We start from the raw sequence: 13,599 nt of genomic DNA, 5'->3' as shown, positions 1-13,599 counted from the left end.
TAATATCACAATGTTTTGATAGAGTTTGCAGAGTTTACAACAAATGAGATCCCTTTTAAGGCAAATTCACTTACAATCTATCTAAATGGATACATGCTACTCATTATAAATATTTTATATTCACATCGTATTTTAGTTTATTTGTCCTCTTCCTCTGCTGAAATCCTTGATAGCTCTTGCTTTTGCTGACCCTCAATAAGAGTCTGAAAAATAGTATATGGAATTAATGAATGAATAGACAACTAAAATGCTTCATGTCAGAATCAGGCTACCTAACTGGGAATACAGGAATGAATCTTCTGTTTCAGAGGTGGTTTACAGAGGAGACACTGACTAAAAGCTAACACTTAGGGGCACCTGGGTGACTTAGTTAAGCATCCCAGAGCTTGGGACTCTCTCTCTCTCTCTCTCTCTCTCTCTCTCTCTCTGCTTCTACCTGACCTGCGATCTTTCTGACTCTCTCTCAAAATAAATAAATAAACAATTTTAAAAAAGCTAACATCGAAATTTCTGACTTAGGTCTTCCCCATTTTGTGCATTTAAATCCATCTTCCTATCTAAGTTTCACAGAAAATTAGCCTTCTGTGGGATGCTGATGGATGTTTTGTTAAGTAGTGATCATGGTCAAGTTCGCTGGGGATATTCAGATTATCAACAATTATAATGAAAGTCAGAAAGGTTATTTGCAGTACAAATTGTCAAACTTTTTTTTTAATGTTAAGGTACCTTATAAATTTTTCAAGTGAGACATTATACAGAGCAGTACTGCTCAAACTTTAATTTGCCTATGAATCAGCAGGGAACGTTGTTAAAACATAGATTCTAATATTATCCTGTATAAATATATACATATTTCTCTCTATTGACAACACTGTGGACTTGGGCATGATTTATGAGGATAGCAATTTTCATAAACATTCTGATCTTTTTTTTACAGAATTTCCCCCTGACTTATGATAGTTCAATTTATGATTTTTTGACTTTGTGATGGTGCAAAAGGGATAGGCATGCTGTAGAAATCATACCTTTAACTTTGAATTTTGATATTTTCCCAGGCTAGTGATATGCAGGATGATCCTCTCTCATGGTCCTGGGCAGTGGCAGTGAGCCTTAACTTCCAGTCATCCATGAGATCACAAGAGTAAACAACCAATACATGTACAGCCATTTTGGACCCAGACAACCATTCTGTTTTGTTTCTTTGTTTGTTTTTTCAGTGCAATGTTCAGTAAATGACTTGAGATATTCAATACTTTATCATAAAGTAGGCTTTGTGTTAGGTGATTTTGCCCAACTAGAAGTTAAGGTATGAGTTCTCTTCATAGTTAAGGGGAGGACAAGACTAAGCTATGATGTTCTGTAGGTTAGGCGTATATTTTCAATTTATGATGGGTTTATTGAGGAGGTAACCCCATTGTAAATCCAGAAGGATCTGTATTCCTGGTTTATTGGGGAGGTAACCCCATTGCAAATCCAGGAAGACCTGTATTCCTGAACTCACATTTTGTTTGCTGCCTCTTCTTTTCACCTTAGAGATTTAAATCATGTAGCAGAGGCACCAATAAAATCACTGTCTTTGACACTGGACCCAGATCTAGACCTAATTTCCTGGCCTTCCTTGCAGTTACAAGGGTCCTGTGACTGAGCTCTCATCAATAGAATGTGAGCAGAAGTGATGTATTTTCCTTCCAGATCAGGCATCTAAACAAATTCCTCAGCTCCTTTATGCTTTCTTTTTCCCTTCTGCTGTCTGAATGCAGAAAATCCATCACAGCACTCCAAAACCCAAGGGGACGAGGGGGCCAGGAGACAGGAAAATGCAGGGCCCTGGAATCACCACTAAATGGAGATACCCAGGAGATCCAGTAGAATGGGCATACCACACCACCATATTATTTGATTCTGTGAGTAAAAAAACACTTTTCTCTTGTGTTAAAACACTGGAATTTTGGCACATTTACTGCAGCTCTCCACATACTTGATTAATAAAAACAATTTGAAGTTAAGCAGTATTTTACTCTGTTCTGGGTACACAGTGTCTTACTGCCCTATAATGGAACACTTTCATATGAACTGGCTTTCTTTGACAGTAATCTAGATTCCTGTTGTTGTTGTTGTTGTTTGTTGTTTTGTGTGTGTGACACTAGACAGTTAACCTGCCTGCTGCCCCTGATTATATCTGTTTGAAGACTTATTTGGGGAATACTGCCATCAGACTTTTCCATAACTTTGCCTAAATGTATACTTGCAACTTAACAGAGAACTAAAACCATCTGTTACCATAAACCAAGGTTCTTCTACAGCTTGGGAAAGAACAATGGGTTTTTCTTTTTAAATAGTTTTACGAGTTTATATTCACACAGTGAATTATGTCCTTATCTATTGTTCACCTAGCTGGTTACATCATCAATACTGCATGTCCAGTCACATTATAGGAGGAAAGAGAAATCAGGAAAAATATCCTTTCTTATTGATGAACTCATTAACTCTTTTTATGAGGCAACTTAATATAGACTAGTATGCATTATAAACAAATTCGTCCCAAAAGCTGTCACTTCCATGTAAGGTAACTATGGTTATTAAATCCAAATACAATGTTACAAAACACCAGTGTAATTAGAAAATGATCCTGAGCTATTTTTCATATTTACATCCTGAGTGCAAACTATCAAGTATATAGTATCATTCTACCCTGTTGGCTTAAGTTTAACTTTAAATTTTAAAACATCATCACAAAATGGCTATACTTGAATCAAAACAACACTGTAGGGTCTGAAAATAAATTTATAAATGTGATCAAGGTAAGCAAGATTTTTGACTGTGAATCTTTTTAAAAAATATTTTTGAAAGACTATGATATTTTCTTTTTTCTTCTTCTTTTTTTAAAATGCAATTTATTGTCCAGTTAGCTAACATACAGTGCATACAGTGTGCTCTTGGCTTGGGGAGTAGATTCCCATGATTCATTGGTTATATACAACACCCAGTGCTCATCCCAACACTATGATATTTTCAATAGTTTATGTGGACAAATGTTCATTGAATATTTGCTACCTATAGATCATAGAAAATATTTTATTATTGAGGTAAGGTTAATAATGGGGACAAAAGGTAATACTAATATACTAGATATCTCCCTGGTTCTTTCCATCTTTTTTTTGTTCTCTATTGTCAAATATAAAATGGATAATGATGTATGAACTAATAACTTGTACAAAACAATTTAAAATATTGAATACACCCATTTTGAGGTATTAACATGCATATACATACACATAAAACTCACATGTAATGAGAAAAACTCCTTTTCTTTTCCAGAATTTTATCAGGTTGATTCAAAGGGGAATTTTTTCATATGCTTCCTATAGTGCATTGTTCATTAAAAATAATATTTACATTTAAAGTTTGAAATCATTTTTTTCAAAAAATTTTAACAAGTAATTCACATTTTTCTGATATAGGGACCTACTAATCTTTTTTTTTTTATATATGAAATTTATTGTCAAATTGGTTTCCATACAACACCCAGTGCTCATCCCAAAAGGTGCCCTCCTCAATACCCATCACCCACCCTCTCCTCCCTCCCAACCCTCATCAACCCTCAGTTTGTTCTCAGTTTTTAAGAGTCTCTTATGCTTTGGCTCTCTCCCACTCTAACCTCTTTTTTTTTTTTCCTTCCCCTCCCCCATGGGTTTCTGTTAAGTTTCTCAGGATCCACATAAGACTGAAAACATATGGTATCTGTCTTTCTCTGTATGGCTTATTTCACTTAGCATCACACTCTCCAGTTCCATCCACGTTGCTAAAAGGGCCATATTTCATTTTTTCTCATTGCCACGTAGTACTCCATTGTGTATATAAACCACAATTTCTTTATCCATTCATCAGTTGATGGACATTTAGGCTCTTTCCATAATTTGGCTATTGTTGAGAGTGCTGCTATAAACATTGGGGTACAAGTGGCCCTATGCATCAGTACTCCTGTATCCCTTGGATAAATTCCTAGCAGTGCTATTGCTGGGTCATAGGGTAGGTCTATTTTTAATGTTCTGAGGAACCTCCACACTGCTTTCCAGAGCGGCTGCACCAATTCGCATTCCCACCAACAGTGCAAGAGGGTTTAGGGACCTACTAATCTTTCTCTAGTTTTTCTCCAAAGAAACTAATGAAATAAATGACACTTTCAAATTTTAAAGTAATTTTAATATGTAAATTTGAACCATCCTTTTAAGTGAAAACCAGACACTAGTTTAGTTTTCTCACACTAGAGCTTATATAATTACTATTTTAGATCTAAAAGTCTTTGTTTTATTTTGTTTTTTCTTCATATAGTCCTTAAAACCTCATTCATTGTTTGATCTCTAGCAAAACTAAATTACATTTTACCAAGGTTGATAAAATTTTGTTTTCATATCTATTTTATTTCCTTATCATTACAATGATTCTGTAAGTGTGCACCTTTACTGCTTTATACACCAAGAACAAGTCAAGGTAAGGAAATTTCCCAATGACAGACAACTAGGATATCTCAAAGTCTATAGTAGACTGGCAAAATTATATCCAGCTTCTTAGATTTTTTTTTAAGAAAGGTATCATATTATTTTTACAAAGTTAAGGAAAACTCTTCTTTAGCATTACCGCCCCCCCACCACACACACACAAATTTAGATCACGTGTAAACACATTACTTCTACTTCTCCAGTTCTAGTCATTAAACTTCTCTTAATAAGATCACCATAGGAGCCTCCTCCCTGAGATTTCTGCTATTCTTGTGTCCACCTTTGTCCTTCTGCAATAATTATCTACAAAGTGGCCATGAGGATCATTTTAAAATCTAAGTGAAAACATCTCACTCTTATGCTCAAAATCTTCCATTTTCTCTCATTTCACTCAAGGTGAAGTCAAAAACCTTACAGTGGCCTAGAGAACCCACCGTTTATCTAACTTAGTTTCACCTGCTCAAGTTATTCTGCTTCTGTCATACTTGCTTTCTTGCTATCCATACAACATACCACTTACCCTCCTGTGTCAGAGACATTTCCCAGGTTTTTGTCTTGGGCTAGGGCCCATGTCCTCCATACATCTGCACTTTGATCACTTCCATATAGTCTTTGATCAAACGTCTCTTTCATCATGAGGCCCAACTGTGTTGAACACCTTAATGAAAATTACAGCTGGACCCAGGTAACCCTCCAGATCACTATTACCTTTGTGCATTTCCTTTTATTTATTGTTTTAATTAACAGATTTATTGAGATGTAATTAAAAACCATAAAATGTCTGTGCTATAAGTTTATAATTCAGTAATTTTTAGCATATTTACACATGTGTGCAACCATAACCACAATTTAATTTTAAAACATTTTTATAACCCAAAAAGAAACCTTGTGTCCACTTACAGTCATTTTCTATTTCCAAACCCAGCCCTATAGACTACATTTCTTTTCATCCATTCACCACTTGATGGAATTTGGGTTGTTTCCACTATATTGGCTATTATGAGAAATGATGCTGTGAACATTTATGTGCAAGTTTTTGTGTGGAAATATAGACTCATTTTTCCATACTCCAGTTTAACAGCATCCATTACCTTCTTACATACCATGAATTTTCTATTTTTTCTGTTAATTATTTGTTGACTTTCACCAACAGCTAGAATCTAAATTCAAGGATCTCTGCTGCTGATTTCTCAGAGTGCCTAGAATAGCTCTTGGTATATGGTAACAACTCAAAATGTCTGTTGAATTAATAAAGCAATATTCACATATAGAATATATATTTCTGTTTCTAAGTAGGACATTTTTAAGCATCGTATTTTTTCACGCTTCCACTTTTTCATCCGATATGTATTTAACCTCGTCTACATTGTAGGATTTATATTAGGATCAATGTGTAAAAAAAATGGGTAGGGTAGAACATTATACTCAAAAGGTGCACATTTGGATAATGAAGACACATGTAAGGAAATAATAGCCAAGTAACAAAAAAGGAACTGTGGTAGGCAGAACAGACCTCTAGAGACATCCATACGCTAATCCCCAGAACTTTTGGTATGTTATGCTACATGGATAAGGTGAGTTAAGGTTACAGATGGAGTTAAGGTTGCTAATCAGATCAACTTAAAATAAGAAGAGTATCATGGTTTATCCAGGTGGACCCAATATCATTACAAGGGTCCTCTGTAAATGACAGAGGCAGAAGAGTCCGAGTGAGAGTAGGAGACAGGTGATGGAACAGAGCGTCACAGTGATGTGATATGAGAAAGACTCAATCTACCATTGCTGGCTTGGAGATAGAAGAGCAAAGAAATATGGCAGCTAGAAGCTGTAAAGACAAAAACATGGATTCTCCCCTAGAGTTTCCAGAGAGGAATTCGGCCATGCTGATCCCTTCATTTTAGCCTGGTGTGATCCATTTAAGTCTTCTGACCTGCGAACTGTCAGATAATATATTTGCATTGCATTAAGCTACTAAGTTTGTGGTACAGCAGTAATAGAAAACTAATAGAGAAATCATATGTCCTAACTACACAGGAAAATAAGAGGAAGGGCCTGAATCCCCATTTTGTTTATCAAGCTCTTGCTCTCATGTGTACTATACCCAGACCAAAATAAATTTTCAAAGAAGTAGGAGTCATGGTCTTTGCTCTTGAGGAAAAAGTTTACAAACTAGTCAGATTTTCCAATGGGAAAACACGACCATATGGCAGAGATGTTAGAAGCACAAAACCGTGCCAACAGGATAATCAACCATCATTTACATGGCCAGCCATCCCAGAGAACTGGCAAGCAAGAAGCATCAGTGTAGCAGCTGTTGCCATGGCCCCAAATCCTATGATAGTGACTGAAAAAGAAACAAAACAAATGAGCAAATAGAAACCCTCTGAGATCTTGAACTTGTAAAATTGAGAGGCAGCATGGTGTAATCAAAGGGAGCATGGAGCTACCTTAGACCATCTGGATACTGATCTCTACTCTACTCCACAATAGACTTGTGACCTTGGGAAAGGTACCCAGCATCATCTTTTTCCTTATCTCTAAAATGAAGTTGAATGCTTCCAGCTATTCTCTGAGAACTGGATGAGATCTCTTCCAAAATAAGCCAAATATTCTTTCTTTATTCATTTTTTTTAATATAAAAGATATAAACAAGGACAATTTTAGTATCATGGAAAAGCTTATGTGCATGAGTTACTTAAAATATTCAAAAATGCTTATTGACTACCTACTTTATGCCAGGCTGTTTCATGTATATAAATACATATTTATATATGTTTATATACATCAAAATACAATATAATTTATCTAAAGAATATGCATTTATATGAAGAATATTTTCATATATACAGAGAATATACATGTAGAGAATATATTTAATAAAGAACCAGAAGAGTTTTATAAATAAGCCAGTGTATATATAATTGGAAGAATAAGATAATAAGATAAATTTTGACACAATCACAGTATTGGTCAGGCTTCCCCAGAGAAATAGTATCAATAAGATATACATATATGTTTTATATATACAATTTATGTATTTATAAATATACATATTTTGTGTATTATATATGCATATATGTATATATACACACATATACACATATGTGTATGTATATATAAATATGTATGCATGTGTATGTATTTATATATATGTATGTGTATGTACATACATGTGTGGTTGCATATATATTTGTGTGTGTGTATATATATATACATATATGTGTATATATATATATGTGTATATATATATGTGTGTATATATATATGTGTATATAAAATTATCTCAAAGGATTATGGAGAGTGAGAAATCCCAAGATCTATAGTGAGCCAGCTGGACACCCAGGAAAACTAATCATGTATTTCCCAGTCTGAGTTCAAAAGCCTGAGAACCAAGAGCGCTAATGGTATTAAGTTCCAATCCAAAAGCAGTCAGGCTAAAGACCCAATAAGAACTTAGTTTTTTATCTTATTTTTCTTATTTTTCCTTCCCTTCCCCTATGTTCATCTGTTTGTTTTCTTAGATAAAAACAGATGGAGGCAAAAAAAGAGATGGAGGCAAACCAAAAGAGACTCTTAAACACAGAGAACAAACTGAGGGTTGCTGGAGGGGAGGTGGGGTGGAATGATGGGCATTTAGGAGGGCAATTATTGGGATGAGCACTGGGTGTTATATGTAGGTAATGAATCACTGAATTCTATACCTGAAACTAAGATTACATTGTATGTTAGCTAACTGGAATTTTAATAAAAACTTGAAAAAAAAGAAGCATTAAACAAACAAACAAAAAACAACATGTAGCTTTAAAAATATTAGAAGTTGTAAAAGATGTACTTCTCAAGGAGAAGAAATGAGAAGAGTGCATAATGAACAACTGCAGGACATGAAAAACTATGACAACTCATAAGTATCAAAACAAACCCCACTTTATTTTATTTATTTATTTCTTGAGAGAGGGTGGGGAAGGGCAGAGAAGGAGGGAGAGAGAATGTTAAGCAGGCCCCACACTCAGTGCAGAGCCATCAAGGTACCCCAGTTTTTCTTAAAAAAATTTTTTGAGGGGTTGCCCACGTGGCTCAGGTGGTTAAGCAGCTGACTCTTGATTTCAGCTTAAGTCATGATCTCAAGGTTTGCTTGATCGAGCCCTGTTTTGGGCTCTGTGCTAATGGCTTAGAGCCTGGAGACTGCTTCAGATTCTGTCTCCCTCTTCCTCTGCCCCTCCCCCACTTCTCTCTCTCTCTCTCTCTCTCTCTCTCTCTCTCTCTCAAAAATAAAAAAAAACATTAAAATCCATAAATAGAAAGAAAAAAGAAATAACCTTTGAAATAAATAAGCATTTACTGTATCTCTGCAAGTATATGTGCATAAAGTGCATATATTTAAGAAAATCTATGAGTCTCTCATTCAGATATTACTTTACTTTTTATTATTATTCTCAAATATTTCTTAAAATGTTATGATCTTTGTTGGTAAAAATCGATTTGTTTTCAAAATTATGACAGTGATTATTGAAATATGAATGAATTAAAACTGTTTAACCATTATTGCTTTCTTCTTAACAGAGTTTAAATAGTTAATAGAGTTTAAAGTATCACTCAATTACAGAATATGTTCCCTTCTCTTCTTTTTAATTTTGTTAAGGTTTTTGGATTTATTTTTGAAAGAGAAAGAGAAAGAAATGAGAGAGAGCAGGAGAGGGGCAGAGAGAAAGAGAGACATAGAACCTGAAGCAAGCTCCAGGCTATGAGCTGTTAGCACAGAGCCCAACACAGGGCTTGAACTCACGAACCATGAGATCATGACATAAGCGAAAGACTTAACTGAGCCACCCAGATGCCCCATTCCCTTGTCTTCTGAATAAAAATTTTTAAATGTAACTCCACAGTTGTATGTGTACTTTGGCTAAAGCAATAAGGAAAGAAGAAGACATTTTTACAGAAAATAAATAATATATTAACAAGTACTTAAAATACCCATATCCCAAATGCTCCTACGTGGTAGTGTTTTATTCTGATTGGAAGCATGAAGGATTATTATTCTTTAATAAACAGCATTTATTAAACACTGTCATGTATCCTGCTACCTCATTATTTATATTTTATTTTATTTTATTTTAATTTTATAATCACAAAATGTCCTAATGATTAAAATTTATTGTCATACTTTTTCAAGTAATAAACTTATATGAGTTTAAGTACCTGGTGATGGAAATAGAAATGCAAACTCAGATCTGTCTTATCACAAATCTACAGCCTCAAAGTTCACTCTAAGTTTTTAAAGTGATGTATCTTTTGAAAGTCTTTGTTTTCTCATCAATAAAACTGGAATATTAATGGACTTGTATGTGTATGTGTGTGTGTGAGGTTAAAGAATATGCAATTAGATAAAAGAATGCATGAAACCCCACAGTGCAGTTTCAAGCATATACTAGCTACCACACCCAACTGGCATCTAGCTGGAAAATCTTGGACAAACACTACCCATCTGGGTCTCAATTTTTTTTTTAATATTTATTTATTTTTGTGAGAGAGAGCTAGAGTGTGAGTAGAGGAGGGACAGAGAGAGAAAGGGAGACACAGAACCCAAAGCAGGCTCCACACTCTGAGCTGTCAGGACAGAGCCCAACGGGGCTTGAACACATAAACCCTGAGATCGTGACCTGAGCCAAAGTCAGACACTTAACCAGCTGAGCCACCCAGGCGCCCCTGGGTCTCAAATTTTTAATCTTCAGAAAGGTAGCAATGCACACTTTGCTAAGCTAAAATCAGAAGTATTTGCCATAATGTATATGGAATTCTTGATGATGCATAATGTATATATATACACACTCACACCCATTTGTCCTATATATATGTATAATCCATGTGACAGCCTTTTATTAATGCCCTTTATAGTTTTCAGTTTACAGAAGACTCTGAAAGTGTTTAGCAGTAATATAATTAATCCTTCACGTTTTACATTATTTTCCCTAAGTAGACATTGAACATTGAACTTACACGTACTAAGCTACTTTTCTTCTTTAAAAATGGAACATCTAGGATGGGGGGTTTTGTTTTGTTTTGTTTTTTTAAGGAAGAAGGAGATGATAGTTCCATTCTTTTCTAGGTGTAAGCTGCAGCACCAGTGGCACCAGCATGTTAGTGACAAGTCCTCTCCTCAAATTCTTTAAAAAGTGTATTGAAAAACAAACAAACAAACAAAAACGGCATCCTTTTGCTTTACGAATATTAAAGGAAAACTGTTTTTCCCAGCAAAACAGACATTTTTTGCATTGGTTGTTAAGTCAGTGGTTGGGATTTTAAAATCTTTATTATTAAAGACTGTAACTTTAGGGTTTTAAGAATATTATCAACCTGATTCCAATCCAATTAGACACCATTCAACATTGAATTAAAAAAAAAATAGGTGCTTTTTTTTTTCCTCATGAATATCGGGCACTAGATTGCCACAGACAAATCAGGCTTACCTAATGACAAGTAGGGGCTCAAAAATTAGAGTCAATGATTAGATTTCAAAAGAGTATCAAGTGGTAAGTGCTACCAATAAATATTAAAGACGAATATTCATTGAAGTAAAATAATCAGTTGGTTTAGATCAGGGATTTTGGATCTTAAGAAGAGGCATTAATAAAATCAAAGAATGTTTTGAGATACACATGGGATAAACATTGGAACAATTTGTCTATAAAGAGTAGGTCTGCATTGTCTTAGCATAAATTGCTAAGGAAAAACATTACAAAGCTGCTTTATGATTTATGTAGAATAACTCTCTTAGATATTAAGCAAAGCTCTAGATCTTATGAATGAATTATTAAAGCCCCAAACTGAAAGAACTCCAAGAGTCCATTAGAATCCAGGTAAATTGGCATCTAAAGATTCCTGCTGTCATTCTCCAGGTAACAGTGACAACTTAAAGACCGATCACTGCTTATTTTTATTTCTTGACATTTCACATACACTGAACACTCACCAAATGCATTACCAAATATTTCACTTTAAGCTAATTTCCTTTTTCCAAGCATATATGAAGGTATACCACACACATACAAAAACCCACAAACCTTAAATGTAAACACCCATAAGTTATCAAAACATGGATATTTGTGAGATCTCAAAAAAGGGCAATGAATAAAACATTGCCAGCATCACAGGTGCAACCGGTGCCTTGGTCTGACTCATTCACTACCCCTTCTTCTTCCTATAGGTACTTAATGTCCTAAATTTTAAGTGTAGATAAACTTAACAGTTGTAAATGAACTTTTATATATAGAAGGACTCTTAGATATATGGATAGATAAGATAGATACATGACAAACAGATTTTACATTATGTAGATTTATTTTTATATAATATTTATGTTTTAATTTTTCCTTATTTATCCTATGGAAATAGCGTATTGTTGTACAGTTCTTCTATAACTTTTCTGTTATGCTTTTCTCTCAGGTACACACAAAGCGTAGAATTGCTGGATCATGGGAAATGTATAAGTTCAAATACAGTAGATGATTCCAAAGTGTCCTACAAAGTATTGGTAGTAATTTTTTAAAGCTTATTTATTTATGTTGAGAGAGACAGAAAGAGAGAGTGTGTGTGAGTGTGTGCAAGCAGGGGAAGGGCAGAGAGAGAAGGGGACAGAGGATCCGAAGTGGGCTCTGTGCTGGCAGCAGAGAGCCCCATGTGGGACTCAAACTCATGAACCATGAGATCATGACCCGAACTGAAGTCTGACTGATTGAGCCACCAGGTGCCCTAACAGTAATTTTTTGAGTATTTTCCCTAGTCAAGACTTTATATAAACAAATAATCGGGTATAAGATACTTAGGTCTCCTTTTAACTTTAAACTGTTTAAGTAATAATACACAAAGTATAGGAGAGTGAAAACTTTAGAGTAGTAATACTGATAAATAACTCTCTTTACTCCAAAAATGTGTGTTACACACACACTCTTTGAACTAAGTAAAACTAAGTGTTATGGGTCATAGTCTATGACAATGCAGCCTGATGTTTCAAATCAATGGAGGCATTCCAGGGTTATCTGCCAAATGTGGATCTTCATCAACCGATATAATTTTTTTTCAGATCCAACACTTCTGGGTGAGTGTTTTTCTTTTTGAACTATATTAGCCATATAGGGACTGTGTGTTTGTTAGAATCTACTTCTAATTTCTGTTTGTTTGCTTCTTTTGTTTGCTCTCTGCTGATGTCCAAGGTATTTTTCACAGACCTGGGTGCTTTTCTGCCACCTGTAATTACTTCTGTTTGGGGCATGATTCCCAAACACCCTGTTGTCTGAGATTTTCTAGCAGAGCTGCTTTAAAGTTTGACTTCTGCAGGAAGTGCAAGCTGAAATGACTTTCCTTTAGCCATTATTCACACATAGGGTGATTGAACATCGACATCAATCACATTTACCTATAGACAGCAAGATTCAGGATGATCTGGTTATGTCTTTCATCATCTTTCACAGAGAAGTTAAGTTTGGGGTTCATTTATTTTCAGGGATTTTCCATCTTCATTGATCATAGTTCTGGTGGTTTCCCTTTCTTGCTTGTAGCACATAATTTTTCTCAGTCTTTCCATTATTTTTCCATCTGTCTAAGAGTTTCCAATGTAGACTAAGAAGAAAACTCAGAGGTTACACCAGAATGCTAGGTCTTCCTTACTTTCATCTGACTTCTTTTGATTGAGTTCCATTTCTTCTATTTCTAGCATCTGGTGGTCTTTGTTCTTTAAAGATGATAGGACAGTAGTGATATCTGTGTATCAATATCTGGCAAAACCGGGTAACTTTTCTTCTTGTCTATTTTTATGCTATTTTTGAAGTCTCTTCTGAGCCACATGTTTCTATCTTGGGCACATTTGAGACAATATGCCTTTCCTGCCCAATTACTGAATACTTCTGCAATTCCTGAATCTTTTCTGAACTCCCTTTATTTATCAACCCACATTTTAATTGCTGAAGAATTGCCACCAACAACTTCCTGTATCCTTCAAAGTCAGCACTTGGGTTATATATGCAAAAGAGCTCCTTCAGATAGATGCTGTGCTGCAGGGTTTTTCTGTTGATCAGCTCTCCAGTGAAATTCACATTCAAGGGAAATT

General features: G+C 35.0%; 1 pseudogene; it reads right to left on the bottom strand.

Annotated features, from left to right (window-relative positions):
* Positions 1–12,503: 12,503 nt before the first annotated feature.
* Positions 12,504–13,257, bottom strand: LOC101100999 (annotated as a pseudogene).
* Between the last annotated feature and the right edge of the window lie 342 nt (positions 13,258–13,599).

The sequence above is a fragment of the Felis catus genome, chromosome D1 (assembly GCF_018350175.1).
Source record: "Felis catus isolate Fca126 chromosome D1, F.catus_Fca126_mat1.0, whole genome shotgun sequence".
NCBI classification, from domain to species: Eukaryota; Metazoa; Chordata; class Mammalia; order Carnivora; family Felidae; genus Felis; species Felis catus.
This window is presented reverse-complemented; position numbering and strand designations above follow the sequence as displayed.